The 22,917-nt window shown below is 50.2% G+C and overlaps 1 protein-coding gene across 1 annotated transcript in view; it reads right to left on the minus strand.

Annotated features, from left to right (window-relative positions):
* Window positions 1–22,917, minus strand: part of LOC118086636 (leucine-rich repeat and fibronectin type III domain-containing protein 1-like protein) — a 66,122-nt gene that overhangs the window by 21,016 nt on the left and 22,189 nt on the right. Inside the window, exon 2 of the mRNA XM_035118523.3 lies at window positions 4,199–4,355. The gene's annotated coding sequence lies outside the window, so the exon portion shown is untranslated. The remainder of the gene's footprint in view (window positions 1–4,198; window positions 4,356–22,917) is intronic.

A 22,917-nucleotide genomic window follows, 5' to 3' on the forward strand; every position in this document is an offset into this window, starting at 1 on the left:
CCATTGCCACTTCCTTGGGAGAGCCCGGCCCCACCAGGTGGGCAGACCTGAGAAGACTTCAGGAGGCTGGGCTTTGAAACCAGAGTGAAACTCTCAGGTGTTATTTGGGAAGCAGAAGCCAGCCAGGCATTTGGCCTTGCAATGCTCTCTCTCCAAGGAGAAGCAGAGCGAAGGAGCGCATTAGAAGCACCTTCTTCAGATGCTCCTGCATGTGCAGTTAGAGCATGAGAAACCCAAAGGAGCAGACCAAGGTCACCGTGCCCCAGGATATCATTGCTAAGTGTGCAGCTGGAGCCACAGTCCCTTAGTAGAGAAGATGGAGGTGTGACACGAGGACCACCTTCAAATATCTAATGAGCTTCTCACATGGAAGAAGGTGAAGCCTATTTTCTGCTGCTCCAGAGGGTAAGGCCCAAACCGATGGAGTCAAATGACAAGGAAGATTCTGACTCAACATTCAGAAGAGCTTTCAGGCGTTTAAGAACTCAGTGGCCCGGAGTGCCTTCCATCACCTTCGGCTGGTGGCCCAGCAACGCCCCTGTCTGGACAGGGAGAGCCTAACTACTGTTGTCTATGCTCTGGTAACCTCAGGGTTATATTACTGCAATGCGTTATATGTAGGGTTGCCTCTGAAGATGGTTCGGAAACTTCATCTGGTGCAAAATTCAGTGGCCAGGTTGCTCACTGGAGTAAGACAGTCGGAGCATATTACACTGATCCTGATCCAACTGCACTGGCTTTCTCTAGACAGTACTAGTTTCTGGGCCCAATTAAAAGTGCTGGTTTTGACATGTAAAGTCTTAAACAACTCAGATACCTCAAGGACCGCCTCTTTCCATATGAACCTACCTGGACCCTGAGATCATCTTCTGAGGCCCTTCTTCGTATGCCCCCTCCTCAAGAGGTCCAGAGGGTGGCAACACAAGAACAGGGCCTTCTCTGCAGTGGCTCCCCATCTATGGAATGCTCTCCCCTGGGAACTTCTCCTGGTGCCTTCATTATACACCTTTAGGCGTCAGGCAGAAATGTTCTTTTTTAACCAGGCCTTTGGTTGACCTGATCAACATCCCATAACCTTTTAAAATGTGGCTCTTTTGGAGGGGTATTATTGGGTTATTTCTTTTACAGTATTTTTATTTTATATACTGTGATCCTTTTATGTGAACCTCCCTGAGACCTCCGGGTAAAGGTAAAGGTAAAGGGACCCCTGACCATTAGGTCCAGTCGCGGACGACTCTGGGATTGCGGCGCTCATCTCGCTTTACTGGCTGAGGGAGCTGGCGTACATCTTCCGGGTCATGTGGCCAGCATGACTAAGCCGCTTCTGGTGAACCAGAGCAGCGCACGGACATGCTGTTTACCTTCCCGCCAGAGCGGTACCTATTTACCTACTTGCACTTTGACGTGCTTTTGAACTGCTAGGTTGGCAGGAGCTAGGACTGAGCAATGGGAGCTCACCCCATCACGGGGATTTGAACCGCCAACCTTCTGATTGGCAGGCCCAAGGCTCTGTGGTTTAGACCACAGCGCCACCCATGTCCCTCCGGGTACAGGGCGGTATATAAATTCAAGAAATAATAATGATAAATAATAATAATAATAATAATAATAATAATAATAATAATAACTTCTCAACAGTGGAATGGACTCCCTTGGAAAGTGGTGGACTCTCCTTCCTTGGAGGGTTTTAAGCAGAGGTTGGGTTCTTTAGCTGTAATTCCTGCATTGCAGGGGGTTGGACTAAATGACCCCCAGGGGTCCCTTTCCAACTCTACAATTCTGTGATTCTATGACATGCACCTGCTGCCTTGCGAGATGTCTTTGGGGGAAGAGAAGGCTAAGGAGTAAAGCTTACACTAGTCCACAGGGGGGTCCCTAAGGCGGTTGGGTGGCATTTTGTATGCCTCCTTTCGGCAATTCCTGCAGCCCAGCATTTTGCTCTGATATCCTTTGGACCCCACCAGGGGGGCAGCCCTGTGGAGATCACTTTGGTGATGCAAATGCAGCAAAATGCAGCGATTGGGTTGCAGCAAAAAAGCAAGGAAGGCAGGGGCTGCGATTCTCCAGCAATTTGACTTCACCCTCGGAGGCACAATCCATTGTCTCTTGAGACAGATGGAAGCCAACAGCAGCAACATGATGCTAACAGCAAGCTAGCTGGTGGTTATGCAGCAGAAACCGCCGGCAACTGCCTTTACAATATCTGACACAAAGGATGGTCTTCCCAGGCCCAGGCCTGTGAGAACCGCAAAGCAACTTGTAGGAATTGGCATCCAGTTCAAAGGCAGGGGGCGGGGGCAGAAATCAGATGGAAAGAGGAAGCAGTCCCCGACCAAAGAAGACTGGCAAACCAAGTTAATGGACTACGCTGAAAAGGCGAAACTAACTGGAAAGCTCAGAAATCAAGACAATGAGAAATTTAAAAAGAATGGGAAATGTTTATCATGTATTTGCAAAAGTCTTATAAACAGGTTGGCAGGATTTTAAGAACACTTGTAATCTTAAAAGTAGTATAGGGAATTTGAGGTAGAAAAAATAATTTGGAATGGAAATGATATGCATTTGAAAAGGAAATTTAAGGCACTGGAGGGGGGAGGGAAGTCACCGGGCTCAGAGAATCTCATTTTATGGATTTGATACTGCTGGTGTGTGTGTGTGTGTGTGTGTGTAGTTTGTGGTGGTGGTGGTTGGTTGTTTTTTAATTTTGTTATTTTTGTTGAAAACTTAATGAAAATATTATTAGAAAAAGAAAAAGGAACCATTGCCTTCTGCCCCCCCCATAAGCACCCACAGGAAACACCCCACAAGTGCCTCCCCTCCCCACATTGTCGCCCAGGGCCATTTTTAGCGTATGCACCGCCGGGGTGCAAAGATCCGCCCAGCGCCCCCACATTTAGGGGAGACGAACTCAAAGTTGTTGAGCTTTTTGAGGGGAGGGAAATCCGCTCACCTGTAACAAGGACGCAGCGGAAATAACTACTTTTGTTTCCTGAGTCGTCGGGAATATTTGACGCTACGGAGTAACAGAGCAATGGATGAGGGGGGTGGGGACTTTCGCTCCATTGATTTTCACTGCTGCCGATTGAGAGGGATTGGTATACAGTAGGTATACATTTGGTGCCCCCCCCCCGAATTCGGCGCTGGGGTGCCCCGCACCCCTTGCAACTCCGGGTAAAGATGGCCCTGGGGTAGCCCTCCCCATAGCTCAGGTGAGCACCTGTGTGCTCTGCTTCATATGACAAGCCCAGCAAACTACAGAAGGCGGCAATGTTGTCTCCTCTGGCAGACGCACAGAATTGCCCAGGTCAGCTGAAGCGCACCTCAGCTTCTTTCCCTGCCTCCTGGACAGATACAAAATGCCTTTGAGTTCACTCGCTGGAAGAGAATGAACTTTTTTTCTTTTTTGCAATTTTCTGAATCATAAAATGTGTTAATAGCTTAATTGAAACCCTCAACATAAAACGGAATCGAGCTCCGAGAGAGCGGAGAAGTGCAAGACGCCCGAACAGCAATCTAATTACTCGCTGGCAAACGAGGCAGGTGTGCTGCGGCGGATTGAATCGCAGGAGCTTAAAATGCAAATTAACTCCAAAACAAAACACAGCCCTGGGTGGGGTGGGTGGGTGGGTTTCATCTTGGGTGCGGTGACCTTTTGGGGGGGGGAGTGCTTTGCATTCGCGGCGGAGCTTTGCTGATGCACGCACAGGCTCAAATCTCCCTTCACAGCAATTTCCCCTTACCGTGTTTCTCATATTATAAGACACGTCTTATATTTATTTTTTCCTCAAAAAACACACGATGGCTTATTTTCAAGGTATTTCTATTTTTTTTCCTCCTCCTCCTGCCGCGGCCGGCATTGCTGCTGTGCCTATCACTATGTCTTATTTTCGGGGTATGGCTTATATTCCTCGAATGCTTACAAATCCTGCTATGGCTTATTTTATGGGTATGTCTTAAAATATGAGAAACAGGGTAATTTGGGGAACGGGGAAGTTGTGTCTTACCATCAAACCTAATTCGGCAACAGAACTTGAGGGAGCGAGTGCCGGAGGCAACATCTGCCACATGCCCAGGATTTGTGTGGGGAGAGCGAGGGGGGTCCTTTAGCTCCATATCCTGACAATTCTGGTGGCCCCCGGAGGTCCACAGAAGAGCCCGGCTTGGCCTGACCAAAGAGGGAGGGAGTTGCAGTACTTACTTTCAAGCAATCTTCAAGTTCACTGCCCGGCCGGCTCCAGCCTCCCGGACCGCCTGTCATCAGGAGCTCAGGCGCACAGGATGTCCTTGGAGCGACAGATCCGCCATTCGCCCATCAGTCCAGCCACCCTGGTTGGGCTCAGAGGCTGCCATCCCTCCTGAAAGAAAAGAAGGGAAGGGAAGAGGAGGCTGCGTCAGAAAGAACTTTGCCTGAGAAGACAAAAGGCGCTCACTCATTTTCTTATTGCCTCTATAGCCCACTTTTTTTTTTCAAGGAGCTTCAGGCGGCATTTATCATTCTCCTCCCCATTTAACCCCCACAACAACCCTGTGAGGTAGGTTAGGCTGAGAGAGGCAGTGACTGCTGCCCAGTGAGGTTCATGGCCAAATTGTGGGGGGGAATTGAACCCTGTTCTCCCAGGTCCCAGACAGACCACTGCAGCACACTTTTCCAGACAGAAACATCTCCTGGCGTGGGGAGGGCTGAGTTCTCGTTGCTCAGTCTCCTCCATTGGTGCTGAAAGGCCCCCACTTTGCAAGAGGCCCCTTTCCCCAGAAGGAGCATCTCCCAGGAGACATCAGGTTCCCGTTTTATGCCAATCCCAGCAAACCCCCCATTCCCCAAGGAGCAAGGGGAAAGGGGCAAGCCCTGCGTCTCCCCACCCCACCCCCAGTGGCCCCTGTCTGCAAGGAGGTCTCCTCAAAGGGCATGATCCTGGCAGCAGCTTCATCTGAAGGCAGGTCCCAGAAATGGCAGGTGCTCCTGCTCAGCCACCCTGGGGCCCCTAGTTCCGCCCAGGTGAGTGCGCCATTGAAGGCCACGCCTGCCACCAGATCGCTCCTCTACACAGCTAATTTCTAGGCTCTCGGCTGGAGGCCAATTAAGAGCATCAACCTGACAAAGCAGGCGGGGAACGTCCAACCGCCATGGCAACCGCAGCTGCAGAGTCGCAATTCCACCGGCAGCGTTGGCATCAGGCTGCAGCTCCTGGCGAAAGCAGGGATGTACGTCCCTGGATCGGTAGTAAGGCCTGGAATGCCCTCCCCCCCTCCGGGAGCCCTGAAGGGCCATGGCTCAGGGGCTGAGTGGCTGCCTTGCAAACAGAAGCTCCCAGGTTCGAATCCCGCTGGCCTCTCCAGGCACGGCTGGGAGTCTGAAACCCTGCAAGGCCACTGTAGGCAGCACTCTGCTGGATTCTTCTTCATGCAGCACATAGTCAAACTCAGCGCATTGTCTCCCTGCTTATTTAACTTATATGCAGAATTCATCATGCGAAAGGCTGGACTAGATGAATCCCAAGCCGGAATTAAGATTGCCGGAAGAAATATCAACAACCTCAGATATGCAGATGACACAACCTTGATGGCAGAAAGTGAGGAGGAATTAAAGAAGCTTTTAATGAGGGTGAAAGAGGAGAGCGCAAAATATGGTCTGAAGCTCAACATCAAAAAAACCAAGATCATGGCCACTGGTCCCATCACCTCCTGGCAAATAGAAGGAGAAGGAATGGAGGCAGTGAGAGATTTTACTTTCTTGGGCTCCTTGATCACTGCAGATGGTGACAGCAGCCACGAAATTAAAAGACGCCTGCTTCTTGGGAGAAAAGCAATGACAAACCTAGACAGCATCTTAAAAAGCAGAGACATCACCTTGCCTACAAAGGTCCGTATAGTTAAAGCTATGGTTTTCCCAGTAGTGATGTATGGAAGTGAGAGCTGGACCATAAAGAAGGCTGATTGCCGAAGAATTGATGCTTTTGAATTATGGTGCTGGAGGAGACTCTTGAGAGTCCCATGGACTGCAAGAAGATCAAACCTATCCATTCTGAAGGAAATCAGCCCTGAGTGCTCACTGGAAGGACAGATCGTGAAGCTGAGGCTCCAATACTTTGGCCACCTCATGAGAAGAGAAGACTCCCTGGAAAAGACCCTGATGTTGGGAAAGATTGAGGGCAGTAGGAGAAGGGGACGACCGAGGATGAGATGGTTGGACAGTGTTCTCGAAGCTACAAACATGAGTTTGACCAAACTGCGGGAGGCAGTGCAAGACAGGAGTGCCTGGCGTGCTATGGTCCATGGGGTCACGAAGAGTCGGACACGACTAAACGACTAAACAACAACAACAGTCAAACTCACTCTGCCATTAAAAAACCCACTTTGAAAGCCCTCCAGGTTGGTGGCCATTTCTGCCTCCTGTGGGCTCAGCTTTGGCTCTCTTTAAGACAGCTCCCCACAAGCCTAGATGTAGCAGAGGTTGGGTATGTGTGTTATGGACAAAAGGTGTGTGCGTATCCAGCCAACACATCGGAAATGCTGGCCTCTTGAGCTTGCATGCTGCACTATAAGGACTCGACAACCACAGCTCCAGAGCAAAGGCTCCCAGGGTTATGTGCACAGAGATACCACTGTTTTTTGTACATCTTCCTCCATTAGACAACCTATACTGCGCTCCCAGTACCACCACAAGACAAGGAAACCCCATTTTCTGAAACACAAAAATTCACCCAAAATAGATGGTTTTATTTCGTTCCAAAAGGTAATAAAATTGTGGGATGTAAGGGGAGGGGACCTGACACATGGCCTGAATGGAACAGGGACTCCATAATCCTCAAGATGTATCCTCAGGTCCTCAGCATCCCCCCCCCCCCAGCAGCCAAACCAGGTGTTAACAGCCCAGACAAAGGAACCAGACTAAGGGTTGTCAGAGGGAAATGAGACTCAGGAAGAACAAATACCTGTAAAGGTGAGAAGGTATGGGATTCCTTCCTGACAACGGGATGTATGAATACTTCCAATGACTTGTGTGAAGTGAGTACTTGAACCAGGCAGGATGGAACAGGGACATGTCCAGTTCTCGAAGCCACACCTTTTCTGTGACAGACCTACGATGTTTTCATGGTGCTGTGCAAAATGTACTGTGGGAAATTGTGGGAACTCTTAAGAAGCCATGTGCCCTTTGTTCTGGGCTGCTTCTTCCTTGTTTTGGCTGGGGAATTGGAACCTTGTTGCAGCAATAAATGATCAGGCTTCCTAGCGGTTGTTGTACTTCAGTTTGCCTGGCCGTGGTCTCTTCCTTGAACCTGACCAGGTTCAGAACCTGGAGGGCTAGGCGCTGGCGAAGTTGGGAAACGGCCTACGTACCGCACCCCAAGTTTTGTCCTCATCAGTGGGGGGGAGACAATGCTTCTTTATGCTCCTTTATGCCCAGGTTCCTGAGCAAAGGCGGGCGGGCGGGAGATGGTGGAGCCAGCTGGCGCTCAGAGGGACTCGGCATGATTTTATGTTGGCTCCAGGGACCAATGCAAACATGTAGCTAAAATTATCTGGGCACCGTGGAGGGAATGGTGGAATTACAGGAATAATCTGATACTGCCCTTCACACACTGCGTGGCCTGAGCATTTTGAGCACAGCTTTTCATTAGCAAACCCCTACAGAGATGACTTTTCTAACATATCTATGACTTCCCTCGGTGAGGATGTTCTGCAGTAAAAACACGCAAGATGTTGAAGACTCTTGAGACAACTTCTTTTCACAACCCCAGCCCTGAACGGTTTATATTTCGCTGTGTCCTTGGTTGTGATGGGACGCTTGAATGGGGCGGACAGAGTGGGGGACGGGGGGAAGTAACCAGATTTCAGACAAATTGCCAACAAGGAAAACTTTTCCCATAGTTGTATTTCCACAGTAAAGGTAAAGGTAAATGTACCCCTGACCATTAGGTCCAGTCACGGACAACTCTGGGGTTGTGGCACTCATCTCGCTTTACTGGCCGAGGGAGCTGGCATACAGCTTCCAGGTCATGTGGCCAGCATGACAAAGCCATTTCTGGCGAACCAGAGCAGCGCACGGAAACGCCGTTTACCTTCCCACTGTAGAAGAAGAAGAAGAAGAGTTTGGATTTGATATCCCGCTTTATCACTACCCGAAGGAGTCTCAAAGCGGCTAACAATCTCCTTTCCCCTCCTCCCCCACAACAAACACCCTGTGAGGTGGGTGGGGCTGAGAGACTTCAGAGAAGTGTGACTAGCCCAAGGTCACCCAGCAGCTGCATGTAGAGGAGTGGGGACGCGAACCCGGTTCCCCAGATTACGAGTCTACCACTCTTAACCACTACACCACACTGGCTCTCAGCGGTAGCGGTACCTATTTATCTACTTGCACTTTGACTTGCTTTTGAACTGTTAGGTGGGCAGGAGCAGGGACCGAGCAACAGGAGCTCACCCCATCGTGGGGATTCGAACTGCTGACCTTCTGATCGGCAAGCCCTAGGCTCTGTGGTTTAACCCACAGCGCCACCCACGTCCTTACATTTCACAGTCGAAAAGGTTTAACCTGCTGGATTTCTGCATGTCACATGTTAAAGATACAGGAGCACCTGGTTTTCTCTACCTCTGCCCCCCCCCAATAAAAAGGTTTTGCCCAGTTCACCATCCTGGCTTTGTGGAAGAGCCATTCCAGTCCTATGTGGGGATGTGGCCATGATTTCCAGGCTCCAAGAAGTGGCTCCAGGCTGTTCCCTGGAAAGGCCAATGGGTCTGTGGTGGCCCAGGCCTTTCCCTACCTGGCCTTGGGGGGGGGGGGGAACCTGACAGACTCCAGCTGCAAAAGCTGAGACTGCTGAACAGACTCTTGGGCTGGGGGTTGTTTAGGGGGCTTTGCTGCTGTTGTTGATGTCAATTTTTTTGCATCTTTATTTTTAGAGATCATGATTCACGTGGCAATTGTTCAATTCAATTGCATATTTTGATGGGTTTTATTTCTTGCTTACGGCTACTTTACTATGTCTGCAATTACTGTATGTATTTTTTTATGTTGTAAGCCATCTTGATCAGAGTTTGAATTAAGGAAAGGAAATAAAGGGGGGGATATGGATGTATAATCTCCTCTTTTCCAGACTAAACACCACCAGTTCCCTCAGCCATTCCTCAGAAGGCTGGGTTTCCAGACCCTTGATTATCTGTGCAAATTCCAGCTTGTCAACATCTTTTTTATATTATGGTACCCAGAAAAGGACACAGGACCCCAGGTGGGCTCTGACCAAAGCAGAATAGAGCATTGTGGTTGTGCTGCATCGGGCAGATGGTCAAGACCAGCTGGCTTTTTGCAAAACCGGCTTGCAGAAGGATCTTTTGCTGGGTCAGCTCTGATGTTCCGGTGTCTGTTCTGCAAGCCCACTTTTTTTGTGAAATGTTGCAGAGAGTGTGGAGTCCCACTTCCCACCCTTTTACACATCAGGGAACCTGCCAAGCTTTCATTGTGGTTTCATGCATTTAGCACTCTTGCTTGTTAACTGAATTGTTTTTCCCTTGCTTTATTGTGAGATACGGCCTTTTGGCAATCTTGTAAGCCCCTTTGGGTTTATGTGCAGTGGAATTCCCCCAACCCATGCTTCATTTTTCCACAGGTGGCAGAAAGGGACAGGCCACCCCTGCCTGCAGCCCACCCACTCAGGGGCTGGCTGGCTGGATTTTCCAACCCCAGCCACATATACTTGGAGGCCAGGACCTCCCCTTCTGCTCAGGAAGGGAGCCCAGGATGGGCAAAGCAAAGCTGCCCCTTCTTCCTTCATCTGCCTTGCCTGTGTTCTGAACTGGAAGCAGCTGCACCAAGTGAGCTCAGTAGGAGCAAGGAGGGGACAGCAGAAGCAGGATTTGGCTTTCAAGGGCTGCGCGGAGCCTGACAAACTCGGCTTGACAAACTCGGCTCGCTGTTTTCCCCATCCCTGCCTTTTATGTCTCTGAAGTGCAACACAGTGCTAGTAATCCTTAGACAATGCTGAGCTCTGAAAGCCACACCAAACAACAACTGCACAAGCGGGGGGGGGGGGGGGGGGAGGACTCCCAGGATAGGAACAGAAAGCCAGAGGCTTTTGCAACAGCTGCACACAAAGGCCTTGATGGCACTCCTGCCAGGACGCTGCCGAAATGAGAGAGGGCTTTGAAGCTTCGAAGAATAATGCAATAGCAGCAGCGATTTGCATGCTCAAATAAGGGGCTTTGCACAGCGGGGGCTCTGCCCAGACCCAGAGCAGCAAAAGCGCTCCAAGGCAAGGAGATTGGAGGGTTGCTCTTGTGCAAAAACTCTGGTAGCCCATGTTCTGCATGTGGTTGGCTGCTGTGAGAACAGGCTGCTGGGAGAGATGGGCCACGGGTCGGATCCAGCTTCTTCTTCTTCTTCTTCGTGTTACTGAAATGACATGGCGCCCCCCCCGCACATATTTAAAGTTGTTACAATGGTTACAAATGTATCCTTTCGACTTGACAGCTCAGGGAAGATACCTAGCTTTATAAATTCGTAGAAAATCCATACTTTAGTTTAACCGACTCTCCTCATTCCAACGCCATTTTGGCCCTTAAAGAAAGGTGAATTTGGGCTCCAACTCCTTCTATGAACCAAGAAGCAGGAAATCACATAGGCAGCAGGAACAGGGCATCCCGCCATTATTCCCCAAGCGTGAGAGCACATACAGGGCAGCCCACCCAGGGAGTGACCAGGGGGGGCAACAATAGACATCCACAGAGGCAGTTTAGCCAGTCAGGTGTTCTGAAAGTCCATCTCCAGACAAATCCTGAGGGCAAGGAGATGTCAAGAGTTTTATTGTTCTTTTGGTGATGAGGACTTAAGAGGTGTTGGGAAAGGTGTCTGATCAAGTGACCTAATGTTGAACTTTTGTAACCCTTGTATAAAGGTAAAGGACCCCTGACAGTTACGTCCAGTCACGGACAACTCTGGGGTTGTGTGCTCATCTCACTCTATAGGCTGAGGGAGCCAGCGTTTGTCCGCTCTGCAGACAGTTTTTCCAGGTCATGTGGCCAGCATGACTAAGCCACTTCTGGCACAACAGAACACCGAAACCAGAGCAGCGCACAGAAACACCATTTACCTTCCTGCTGGAGCGGTACCTATTTATCTACTTGCACTTTGACATGCTCTCGAACTGCTAGGTGGGCAGGAGCTGGGGCCGAGCAACGGGAGCTCACTCCGTCGTGGGGATTTGAACCACCGACCTTCTGATCGACAAGCCCAAGAGGCTCTGTGGTTTAGACCACAGCTCCACCAACGTCCCTAAACCCTTGTAGACCCCTCCCCATTTGTGACATGCCAGTTATGTAGTGATGATGTATCAGTGATGCCTCTCGAAGTGTATTCTGGGGAAAAGAGGGAAGTTTTAAAAGACCCCATGCTCAGGGTTCTTACTCCTGGGGGGGACCTGTTGTGCAACATTAAAGATCATGGTCTACTGACTGCTGTTTTGCTCCAAATGACTTGGCTGGAACTTCCTTCTTTTACTGACTGCATGGATCCGCAGGGGACTTGCACCCCGACAGGCTGGGCTGTTGAGTAGTCTCTCACCCCAGAATTCGCCCCCTCCTTAACATTAGGTTCTTCTCTTCTTGCTAGAAGGGAGGCCAGGAGAGGCTGCTGCTGCCGCTCCCGGTGAAAATGGGGAAGGAAGACCATCCCAGGCAACTGCAGACCATGTCGACTGCGAGAGAGAGAGAGAGAGAGAGAGAGAGAGAGAGAGAGAGAGAGAGAGAGAGAGAGAGAGAGAGAGGCCAAGGGAAAACCCAGCTGCCTCCACAGCCCCTCTGGGCATGCACATCACAGCAGCAGCAGAGTCCTGGCAAAGGAACCTCTATATAGTCAAACCTTGGTTCTCGAACAGCTCTGTTGCTGAACATTTCAGCTCCCAAACACTGCAAACCTGGAAGTAAGTGTTCTGGTTTCTGAACGTTTTTTTGGAACTCAAACGGTTCCCGAGGCATGTTCCTCTCCCTGCCCCCCATTGAAAATGTCGACAGCCCTTTGATTTTTGGTTTCCGGATGTTTCGGAAGTCGGTCTTCTGGAATGGATTACGTTTGAAAACCGAAGTTCTACTGTGTCAGGAAGAAGGCAGGGAATCAAATCAATCTCATTTAATGGTTGAAGTGGGAATCAAAGGCTTTTGGTGGCGACAGGATGGGGGCTGCTCTGAATCATGCCAGGTGGGCACAGACCCCAGGACACCCCCAGAAGGAAGCCCCCGGTACAGTGGTACCTTGGTCCTTGGTTGTCGAATGGCTTGGCTCCTGAACAAATTGGCTCCCAAACGTGAAGTTTGTGAATGTTTTCCGTAAGCCAGACTTCCGACGCAGCTTCCAATTGAGTGCAGGAAGATCCTGCAGCCAGTCGGAAGCCACGCCTTGGTCCAAAGTGTGCGGGGCGGTGGCAGCAGGTGATGCCACTCTCTGAGAAAGGCCACCGGCAGCATCCGGCCCAGCCAGTTCTGGCTTTGTGGAACCGTAGGATAAAGTTAAAAGAACAGCCAGCAAGCCGGATCCTGGCCGCAACCTTCCCTCTAAGCCCCAGAGACTTGCAAGGGAGATCCTGGCAGACTGAAGGTCCAATTAACAAGCTTCCCACCTTTCATGTTGCTCTTAATGAGCAGGTATTTTGCATCAGAGGCAAAAAGACCCTGACAAGTCCCTGCTGTGCTCAGCCGGGCAGCAAGGAGGAAGCCGCTGGAACCTCCTTGCCCTCTCTGACTGGCTTTGTGGACCTCCAACCTGGCAGAGTCTGGCTCCAGCTGCTCTGGCACATATCAAGGGCACGGAGGCCATCAGGCCTGCTTCACGAGTGTCTGTCAGCGTCTCCCCCCTACCGCCCACCACAGATTGTAAAAAGCAGCTAGCAAATATTCTCGCAAATATTTGCTCACATGCTCGGCGGGAGACAACAGTCGCTCAGCGCCACGGCTTGTTTGCAAGTCTCCTGCCTTGATCTTTGTGTCAGATCAGGAGTCCCAGGAAGTCTGGCTCAGCATCCAGAGTGCCACTACCAGCGGATTGGAAAAGGAAGAGAACTGGGGTCTGGATCTGCAACTGGGGGTGGGGGGGACAGAAGTGTGGCCAAGTCCCAATCCCTGAGGCCCTCCCAGCCCAGCTCCCTGGGCAACCACTAAGTCTTGAGGTCCTGGAGGGGCTGAGGCCGGCTGCCAAATAGGGAGTGGTTCCACCCATGGGGTTGAAGGGATTCTCTGGGGGGGGGGAGGACTAAGAAGCAAGGGGGTGGCAGGGGGGTGCTGGAGGGGTCCACCAGACCTTAGAAAGCCGCTATTCCTGGATCGAGAGCTTCAGTTCTGTTGAATTAAACTAAATACTTTTGACTGGATCTGAATAAATGTGCAATTAATTGGAACTGCTGTGGGTGTTATGGTGGGTCATGCAAACCGCTGTTCTCGATACAGTAATGCTTTTTGCAAGGTTGGAGGGGCGCTGTGGGTGAGTTTGTGCAGCCAAGGAGGTGGGCACCCCCAAAATAGTTTGGGAACCGCTGGTTTAAAGGGAAGGAGGGGTGCGGGGGAGATGCTGCTTTCTCAGCACCCAAAGGAGATTATGCAGCACCAAATCCTTCTCTTGATTTTCCCTCTGCCTCTCAGTGCCAAACGCCCTGGATCTCCCTTTCGCATAGCCCTCATTGGAAACATCGGGGCTGATCTACCATCGAGGGAAGAAACAAAAGGTCACCCAGACCACGGCAGAGTAAAAATAGAAGATGGGGCAGCCATACCACCCTGGAGAGGTTGCAGGAAAGGGAGCGAGGGGGCTGTGTCGCTGGGCGGCGCCAGTAAATTGAGGCAAGGGCAGCAGCCCTAATAGCTACACCCACTTTTTTTCTGCCGGCACCTTGAAATAAAAGTCAGCAGGGATGCCAACTTGAATAAAATATTGGGGGAGCCCAGGTATGCCCCACCCACCTGCATGATTGATCACATGATGCAGTGCACACACAGCATCTGAATGGCAATGCCCATCAACTTTAGAGGGGGAGGCTCCTCAAATATTTTATTTGGGGGGGGGTGAAGGGACCTTGGCCCCTGGGAGTTGGCTCCTATGGAAGTCAGCATGAAATAAGGACCCCAGAAGAGGATGCTGGATCAGGCCAACAGCCCATCTAGTCCAGCTTCCTAAGAACCCAGGAATCTGGATAGACTGCCACTGGACCTGGAGGTTCTATAAGAACATGTGGAGAGCCCTCAAGCTACATCAGGGCAAGGGCCCCTTGGGTCCACTACTGTATCCTGTTCTCACAGAGGCCAACTAAAGGCCCATGATGGAAAACTTGCAAGCAGGATTTGGGGACAAGAGCACTTTCTCCCAGAAACTTATATTCATAGAATCATAGAGTTGGAAGAGACCACAAGGGCCATCCAGTCCAACCCCCTGCCAAGCAGGAAACACCATCAAAGCATTCCTGACAGATGGCTGTCAAGCCTCTGCTTAAAGACCTCCAAAGAAGGAGACTCCACCACACTCCTTGGCAGCAAATTCCACTGCCGAACAGCTCTTACTGTCAGGAAGTTCTTCCTAATGTTTAGGTGGAATCTTCTTTCTTGTAGTTTGAATCCATTGCTCCGTGTCCGCTTCTCTGGAGCAGCAGAAAACAACCTTTCTCCCTCCTTTGTATGACATCCTTTTATATATTTAAACATGGCTATCATATCACCCCTTAACCTTCAGAAGCAACAGCCCGGATCAGCCTCAGAGTCAGGCCTCTGCTTAGTTCACAAAGCCACAATGTGACGCGCCTGCAGAGGAGCAACCTGATCAGAGGCTGCCTCAGCTGCAATGAGCCCCAGGGGATTCGACTGAGCAAATCCTGCCTTGTGCCACCATCTGAGAAGAGGCAGATGGGAAGGTGGTGGGAAAAGTGGGGGGGGGGGAGGGAGAGGGAGAGGAAGAGGGAGAGGGAGAGGGAGAGGGAGAGAAAGATGGGGTCAGAGAAGGTTGGGAAGCAAGAGCCATTCAATAGAGAAACAGACTCCCTGCAAATGTGATGGACTCTCCTTCCTTGCACAATGCAGGATTTCCCTGTATTTCAATGCAAAATGATGCGGTGTCCTGTATTGCAACAGTTTTGTCCTGTATTTCACGACAAAATGCTATGTCTTGTATTGAAAGGGTTTGTGGAAGGTCATGTATTTAAGCTCTGGGTAGCCAAGCACAGACAAATTTACAAGTGTGTGTGTGTGTGTGTGTGTGAGAGAGAGAGAGAGAGAGAGAGAGAGAGAGAGAGAGAGAGAGAGAGAGAGAGAGACTGAAGCAGGGCCATCCTGTTTGGCTGCCATAGATTATAATGGATTGCTCTGAAGTCACTTTAGCATGGGGGCGGGGAGACCTTCTCCCCAGCCACTCCGCCTGGTCCTGTATTTGGCCAGAACAAAGGTGGCACCCCTACCTACTAGGCATTCTCTAGCTGTGATTCCTGCACTGCAGGGGGTTGGGCTAGATGACCCTCGGGGGTCTCTTCTCTGATTCCAGGTCACTGCTGCAGCCTTTGATGTGAAAAGCAAAGGAGAAGGGGGCTCAGCTGCTGCAGCCAGGATGAATCACACCCCCTGATGCCTTTTGCTTTAACTTTTAAATGCCTGCTGAAAACCTTTCAATTCCCCCAGGCCTATGCAGGCAATTAAGAATACATCTTTCCACAGTGCTTAATCGGTGCCTGTTTTTTAACTTTTTAAGAACAGCATGATTTTATGTATTTTTTTATTGTAAACCGCTTGGATATTTTTTAATAAGGTATTTTTATTGATAAGTAAAATACAGGCAGGGAAGACGCCGACGCGTTTATGCATTCATAGAAATGTGAAGGGGGAGGGGGCACATGCATGCAGACCCCCACCATGACTGTGCTTGGAAGGCTGCCCCCCACCCCACCCCACCCCACCCCACCCCTGGCCATCGGAAACCCAGAAGAGCTTCTGAGCATGCCCAGCCAAAGGCCCTCCATTCACACAGGTGGCGGTGTGATGGGTCACTGAGCACAAGAAGGGCCACAGCGGGGCGGGGGGACGGACGGACGACACATGCAGGCTTCTCTTACAGTGAGGCATGTTATTTTGCCCATGGCTCACTCTTCAAATACAGTGGTACCTTGGTTCTCAAACGCCCCAAACCCGGAAGTAAGTGTTCCGGTTTTCTAACGTTTTTCGGAAGCTGAACGTTCGATGCAGCTGTCGGCTATTGTTTCCAGGGCGCCTGCAACAATCAGAAGCTGCACCTTGGTTTTTGAACATTTTGGAAGTCAAATAGAATTCCGGAGAATATTCAGTTTGACGCTTTTGTTTTTGTTATTTATTTTGCATTTTTGTTTTGAGACTTTTTCAGTTCATTTGTTTTTGTGACTGTGTGGAATCCAGTTCAGCTACTGATTGATTGTGTGTGTGTGACTTCAGAAATGGATAAAAGCCCCCCATCCAAACAATGACTACCATCAGTGCAGGTAAGAAATAATAATTATTTTAATTTTTATCATCTACAATTCTGTCTTATTTATTTTACAATACAGTACATGGATTATTGCTTTCATGTTATGGATCAATGGTCTCGTTAGAGAGTAAAATCCATGTTAAATTGCTGTTTTAGGGGTTGCTTTTTAAAGTCTGGAACAGATTAATCCATTTTGCATTACTTTCTATGGGAAAGCGTGCCTCGGTTTTGGAATGCTTTGGTTTTGGAACGACTTCCAGAACGTATTAAGTTTGAGAACCAAGGTACCACTGTAGAAATGCAGGTTTCAATGGCCCAATGCAGTCAGAGTTAAGCATGTTTAAGCGCCACCAGCATCAATGCTCCGCCATTGAAATTAATGGAACTTATGGGTGCTTATCATGGGCTGGATGTCCTCAAAGCCCTCGATAAAAAGGTCAGGGTTCAACTTTTAAGATATTCTCGGGGTCAAATATGCAAATTTGCATTGTACTCAGACATCATTCCAGATTATGGTTCAAACATGCTTAATATGCCTGGGGCTGGATCTACACTGATCTAAAAAAAAGTGCTAAGAAAAAAAAGTTATATCAGGTGGTAGCTCAGTTTAAGAACAGCCCTGTTTACGAACTATTCGGTTTACGAACTCCGCAAAACCAGAAGTAGTGTCCCGGTTTGTGAACTTTACCTCGGTTTAAGAATGGAAGCTGAACGGTGGAAGGGCACTGGCGACGGGAGGCCTCATTGGGGAAAGTGCGCCTTGGTTTAAGAACGGTTTCGGTTTAAGAATGGACTTCCGGAAAGGATTCTGTTCGTAAACCGAGGTAGCACTGTAGCTCTCAACGCAATTTTCCATTGGCTGCTGTACAGCACCCCCTGGTGTCATATTTTTATAACGCATTTATAAAATTATAACCCTCCAGTATAGATTAGTCCTGGGTCTTTCTTCCTTTTTAATGCAACTTCAGATATGTACACCAAGCCTCTCCCTCCTCCTGGTTCCCCAAAAGGCAATGGCAAAGGAGTCTCCGTGACATAACGAGGCTTAACGAGGATGGCAACAAGCCACTCTTCTTAATGAGCTGACCTGGTCCATGCTTTGTACCAGGACCACCCCACCCGCCGAAAAAAACTCTCTCAAGTGCCACACAGACAAGAACCTTCCATCTCTTTGCAGGTAGGAGCCCCTGCGGGAGGAGCCAAGCCACATCTGGGGCCACCTGCCTGCAGACTATCTGGCCAGAGTGGTGCATGCTCTGCTTATCTCCTGCTTGGACTACTGCCATGCGCTCTACGTGGGGCTACCTTTGAAGGTGACCCGGAAACTGCAACTAATCCAGAATGCGGCAGCCAGACTGGGGACTGGGAGCGGCCGCCGAGTCCATATAACACCAGTCCTGAAAGACCTACATTGGCTCCCAGGACATTTCCAAGCACAATTCAAAGTGTTGGTACTAACCTTTAAAGCCCTAAATGGCCTAAGCCCAGTAGACCTGAAGGAGCCTCTCCACCCTCATTGTTCAGCCCGGACACTGAGGTCCAGTGCCTGAGGGCCTTCTGGTGGTTCCCTCCCCGCGAGAAGTGAAGTTACAGGGAACCAGGCAAAGGGCCTTCTCAGGGGTGGCACCCACCCTGTGGAACAGCCTCCCATCAGATGTCAAGGAAACATCTATCTGACATTTAGAAGACATCTGAAGGCAGCCCTGTTTAGGTAAGTTATTTAATGACTGGTGTTTAAATGTATTTTTAATCTTTTGTTGGAAGCCACCCAGAGTGGCTGGGGAAACCCAGCCACATGGGCAGCGTATAAATCATCATCATCATCATCATCATCATCATCATCATCATCATCATCATCTCAGCTCCACCTCATGGGAAAAACTTCTCCACCCCACTTCCCTGTCATTCACAGCCACAACCTCACTGCCCCCAAGTGGCTTCTCTTCTGAGAGCAGCTCTCAACCCTCCTCTCTCACCTGCAGCTCAGCTGGCATTATTTTTGGCAACAAGCGCTCAGCTGTTTTTTTTGGGGGGGGGGCGTGTCGATGTGCCCAGCTCAGCAGGAAGTTGCATTTCCCTGACAAAATGCAGCAAGGCTTAGCTCCTGAGAGCCAGGTCAGCACCCTGAATAATGGAACGGGAGCGAGATCAGCACCAAACTAGCTTTAAATCCATGGCTGAGCTCCTGCCCTTGCCAAGCAAATCTCAGGAGGCCTCCACCTCATCCCACCCATCTGCCACACTGCTCTTCTCTGTCTTCCCTGCAGAGGAGTCCTTTCGTGGGTGGAACCTGCCCCCCCCCCGCCTGCCAGGAGTCCTGGCTTTATTGCAGCAAAGGCTGTAAGTCAGCTGGCAAGAGGCGCTAAAGTCTCTACTGAGTCCAGCTGCAGAGGCCCCTTGCTTGAGCCACTGGGCGCCACTCAGCACTGTCAGGCTGGCTTGCTTTGTCCCAAGCGGGAAGTAGCTGCTCCTGTCTTGCCAGGAGACACTTTGGGAGCCCAGAACCCAAGAAGAGCCAGCTGGATTAGGCCAAAGGGGGCCCATCTGGTCCAGATTCCTCTTCTCCTGCGGCTTCTAGAAGAAAATAAGAAGAGCATGGCTGCTGGATCAGGCCAATAGCCCATCTAGTCCAGCATCCTGTTCTCACAGTGGCAAGCCAGATACCCATTATGGGAAACCTGCAATCACGATTCAAACACAAGACTCTCCATTCCCATGGCCTCCAGCAACTGGGATTCAGAAGCACTGCGGCCTGCTCTGTCAGAGTCAGAGCAGAGCCACCCTGGCTGGCAGCCACCCATAGCCCTCTCCTCCTCCATGAATCTGTCTAACCCTCTTTTAATGCCATCCGAGTTGGTGGCCATCGCTGCCTCCTGTGGCAGGGAGTTCCACAGTTGTGTGAGGAAGGACCTCCCCCCTTTATCCACCCTGAACATTCGGCTTCATTGGGTGTCTGTGAGGTCTAGTGTCTCGTGAGAAAGGGAGGAAAACTTTCCCCCATGCACTTTCTCCATGACAGGCATCATTTCACACAGCCTTCCTGAGCCAGTACAGCAAGGGCAGGTGGAACTCGATGGTGATGGTGTCCCAAGGCAATACAAAAAAGCAGTCTAAAGCATCTTCCAATCACAAAAATTAGGAAGGAAAGCCTTAGGAAGACAATGGCTTCTCCTGGAGCCTCTTCTATCACTGCAGAGGTGAAGATGAGCTTGTGGACACCCCACTCTTCTCTCTAGCATGCTAAGGCAGGACTAAAGACTAAGACAGGCCCTTGGCCTCCATCCTTGCCACCATCTCCCCTCAAACCCTGGTACCTTCTCTCTACCACATTTCTGAGGATAATTAATAATAATAATAATAATAATAATAATAATAATAATAATTAATAAGCTGGCTGTCCACTCTGGGCAGCTCTCAACAGATTAAAAACAGAACTTCCCTAAACAGGACTGCCTTCAGGTGTCTTCTAAATGTCAGATAGTTGTTTATTTCCTTGACATCTGATGGGAGGGCATTCCACAGGGCGGGTGCCACCACCGAGAAGGCCCTCTGCCTGGTTCCCTGTAACCTCACTTCTTGCATTGAGGGAACCGCCAGAAGGCTCTCGCAGAAGAATCTCAGTGTCCAGGCTGAACAATGGAGGTGGAGACACTCCTTCAGGTATACTGGGCTGAGAATGTTTAGGGCTTTCAAGGTCAGCACCAACATTTTGAATTGTGCTTGGAAACGTACTGGGAGCCAATGTAGGTCTTTCAGGACTGGTGTTATATGGTCTCGGTGGCTGCTCCCAGTCACCAGTCTGGCTGCCGCATTCTGGATTAATTGCAGTTTCCGGGTCACCTTCAAAGGTTGCCCCATGTAGAGCTTAGCGGAGAAATGTGTAGCAGCAGCAGCAGCAGCAAGAAAAGGGGAACAGCCTGGATCCAACCTCATACCTCCTTTAGGAGCACTTGCAGGAGAACCTCTGCAAGCCAAACAGTAATCACTTCCTGGTAAACTGCACAGATCCGACTCCCGAAGAACAAGGACTTGGCAAGACAGGAAGGAGCAGATGGAGAGCTGGAGGGAGGCAGAGCCAGAAATGCAGAATGGAGTTCCTAGAAGCTCCATGGCAAATGCACATCCAGGAGGGAAGGTAGGAGAAGGGCCCCACTCTGGCTCAGCCCCCCCCCCGACATGCCCCAAGGATAGAGTGGAAGCAGCTGAACAGGGAGCTAGGAAAGCAAGAGAATCACAGAAAGTGGGAAGGCATCCCAAAGAGTCATCTAGTCCACCCCCCTGCAACGCAGGAATCTCAGCTAAAGCAGCCATGGCAGATAGCCACCCAACCTCTGCTTTAAAATCTCCAAGCCTATGGAAGAAGTTTGTTTCCCCCGTCAAATGCCCCCCCCCCCCGGAAAGTCCTTTGCGTATGAGAGAGGAGATACATCATGGGACAGCCAGAGAGAAAGTGCTTCTTCGGCCACCTAGGTTATGGAGCTCCACAACAGACACCGCCCCATCTGTTGTACCCCCAGCCCCCAGCCCAGCCCAACACACCCACATGCCATGTGAAGAGGATAGCACCTTTTGCTGAGTCAAATGCGCCAGGCTCAGAAGTGAGCAGAGACCATATTCCCATAGCAGGCAGAATCTGGGAAGCCAGGTCAGGATCTTCTCTGGATGCAAAGAGGATCCCCTCCTTGGTTGTATGCGGCCATGGCAAATGAGGGAGGGGTTAAGAGGGGGCCCATCCTTGCAGGGACAGACAAGGAAGGGGGCCTGGCCCTCCAACTCAAAAGCTGGCCAATCCCTTTGCACAGGTGCCTCGAGCAGCAGCCAGGCTCCAGAGCAGGCAACCTCAATCTTCTAAGACTCAGGGCCCCCTTGTACCCCAAACATGCATTGGGGGACCCACTTCTTAATATTTGCATCGTGGGAGGGCTCCTCTTGCAACCCACCTTGCATCAGGCCACGACCCACCAGTGGGCCCAGAATCCCTGAGGGAGCGTCTCCACCCTCACCGTCCAGCCTGGACACTGAGGTCCAGCGCCGAGGGCCTTCCAACGGTTCCCTCCCTGTGAGAAATGAGGTTACAGGGAACCAGGCAGAGGGCCTTCTTGGTGGTGGTGCCCACCCTGTGGAACGCCCTCCCGTCAGATGTCAAGGAAATAAAAAACTACAGTGGTACCTTGGTTTAAGAACAGCTTAGTTTATGAACAACTTGGATGAAGAATGTTGCAAACCCGGAAGTAGGTGTTTCGCTTCCTGTTGAGTGTGTTCCATCTGTAAATTGAGTCCCCTGCTGCTATAGGAAAGCATGTCTTGGTTCAAGAATGCTTTGGTTTAAGAACGGACTTCTGGAACGGATTAAGTTCGTAAACCAAGGTACCACTGTATCTAACTTTTAGAAGACATCTGAAGGCAGCCCTGTTTAGGGAAATTTTTTTATGTCTGATGTTTTACAGTAATACAGTACCTCGGTTTTAGTACACTTCGGTTTGAGTACTTTCAGTTTAAGTACTCCGTGGACCCGTCTGGAACGGATTAATCCACTTTCAATTACTTTCAATGGGAAAGTTCACTTCAGATTAAGTACGTGTCAGGTTAAGTACAGACTTCCAGAACCAATTGTGTACTTAAACCGAGGTACCACAGTATTACCCATTTTTAATCTGCTGGGAGCTGCCCAGAGTGGCTGGGGAAACCCAACCGGATGGGCGGGGTATAAATAAACAAACTTATTATTATTATTATTATTATTATTATTATTATTATTATTATTTCCTGACCCACCAGTTGAAGACCAGTGCCCCAAGGCATGAAATGGCCAGGGAGCTCTTCCCTGTTGGATGCCCCCCCCTCACCTCTCTCCTCCCCCCACCATACAGGGAAGAAACATTCACCTTTACTGCCTTAACAGAGCGCAGCAGGTCGCTGTTATAGAGGACAGAACACAAGGGCCTTGGGCAAGAGAGCAGGAAGCCCCGACTCACCTGCCCTGGACTCACAAAGACCTCCAGGAACAATCCTGCCAAAGGTCAAGCAGCTGGCTTGCCTAGTGGCTTCTGCCCCCTGCACCAGATTTCAAGGGGCAGCAGAGACAGAATCCCTTTCGGTGGCTTCTTCTCCCAACACCTCCCTGCCCTCAGCTAGTCCAGGAGCGCACAGAGGTCCAAGAGCGCAACGACCACGCTGGACCTCAATGCAATTTCCAGAACGCAGAACAAATCAATACTTTGGGCAGAACAACATTACCCCAGAGGAAGCATTTTCTTCCTTCTCAGTGGCTACATGACTTCTGGGTTGAACTGCCCACATGGATTGGGGAAATAAATATATACAGAGATAGTTTTAAGAGGATTAGACAAATTCATGGAGGAGAGAACTATGGAGAGTCATGGGGAAGGCAAGGATCAGCCCCCACTGTTGGGAGGCAGCACTGCTTCAAAATGTCAGTTGCTGGAAACCCCTTGCTCGAATCCTGC

This window comes from Zootoca vivipara, chromosome 6, assembly GCF_965207765.1.
Source record: "Zootoca vivipara chromosome 6, rZooViv2.hap1.1, whole genome shotgun sequence".
Classification (NCBI taxonomy): Eukaryota; Metazoa; Chordata; class Lepidosauria; order Squamata; family Lacertidae; genus Zootoca; species Zootoca vivipara.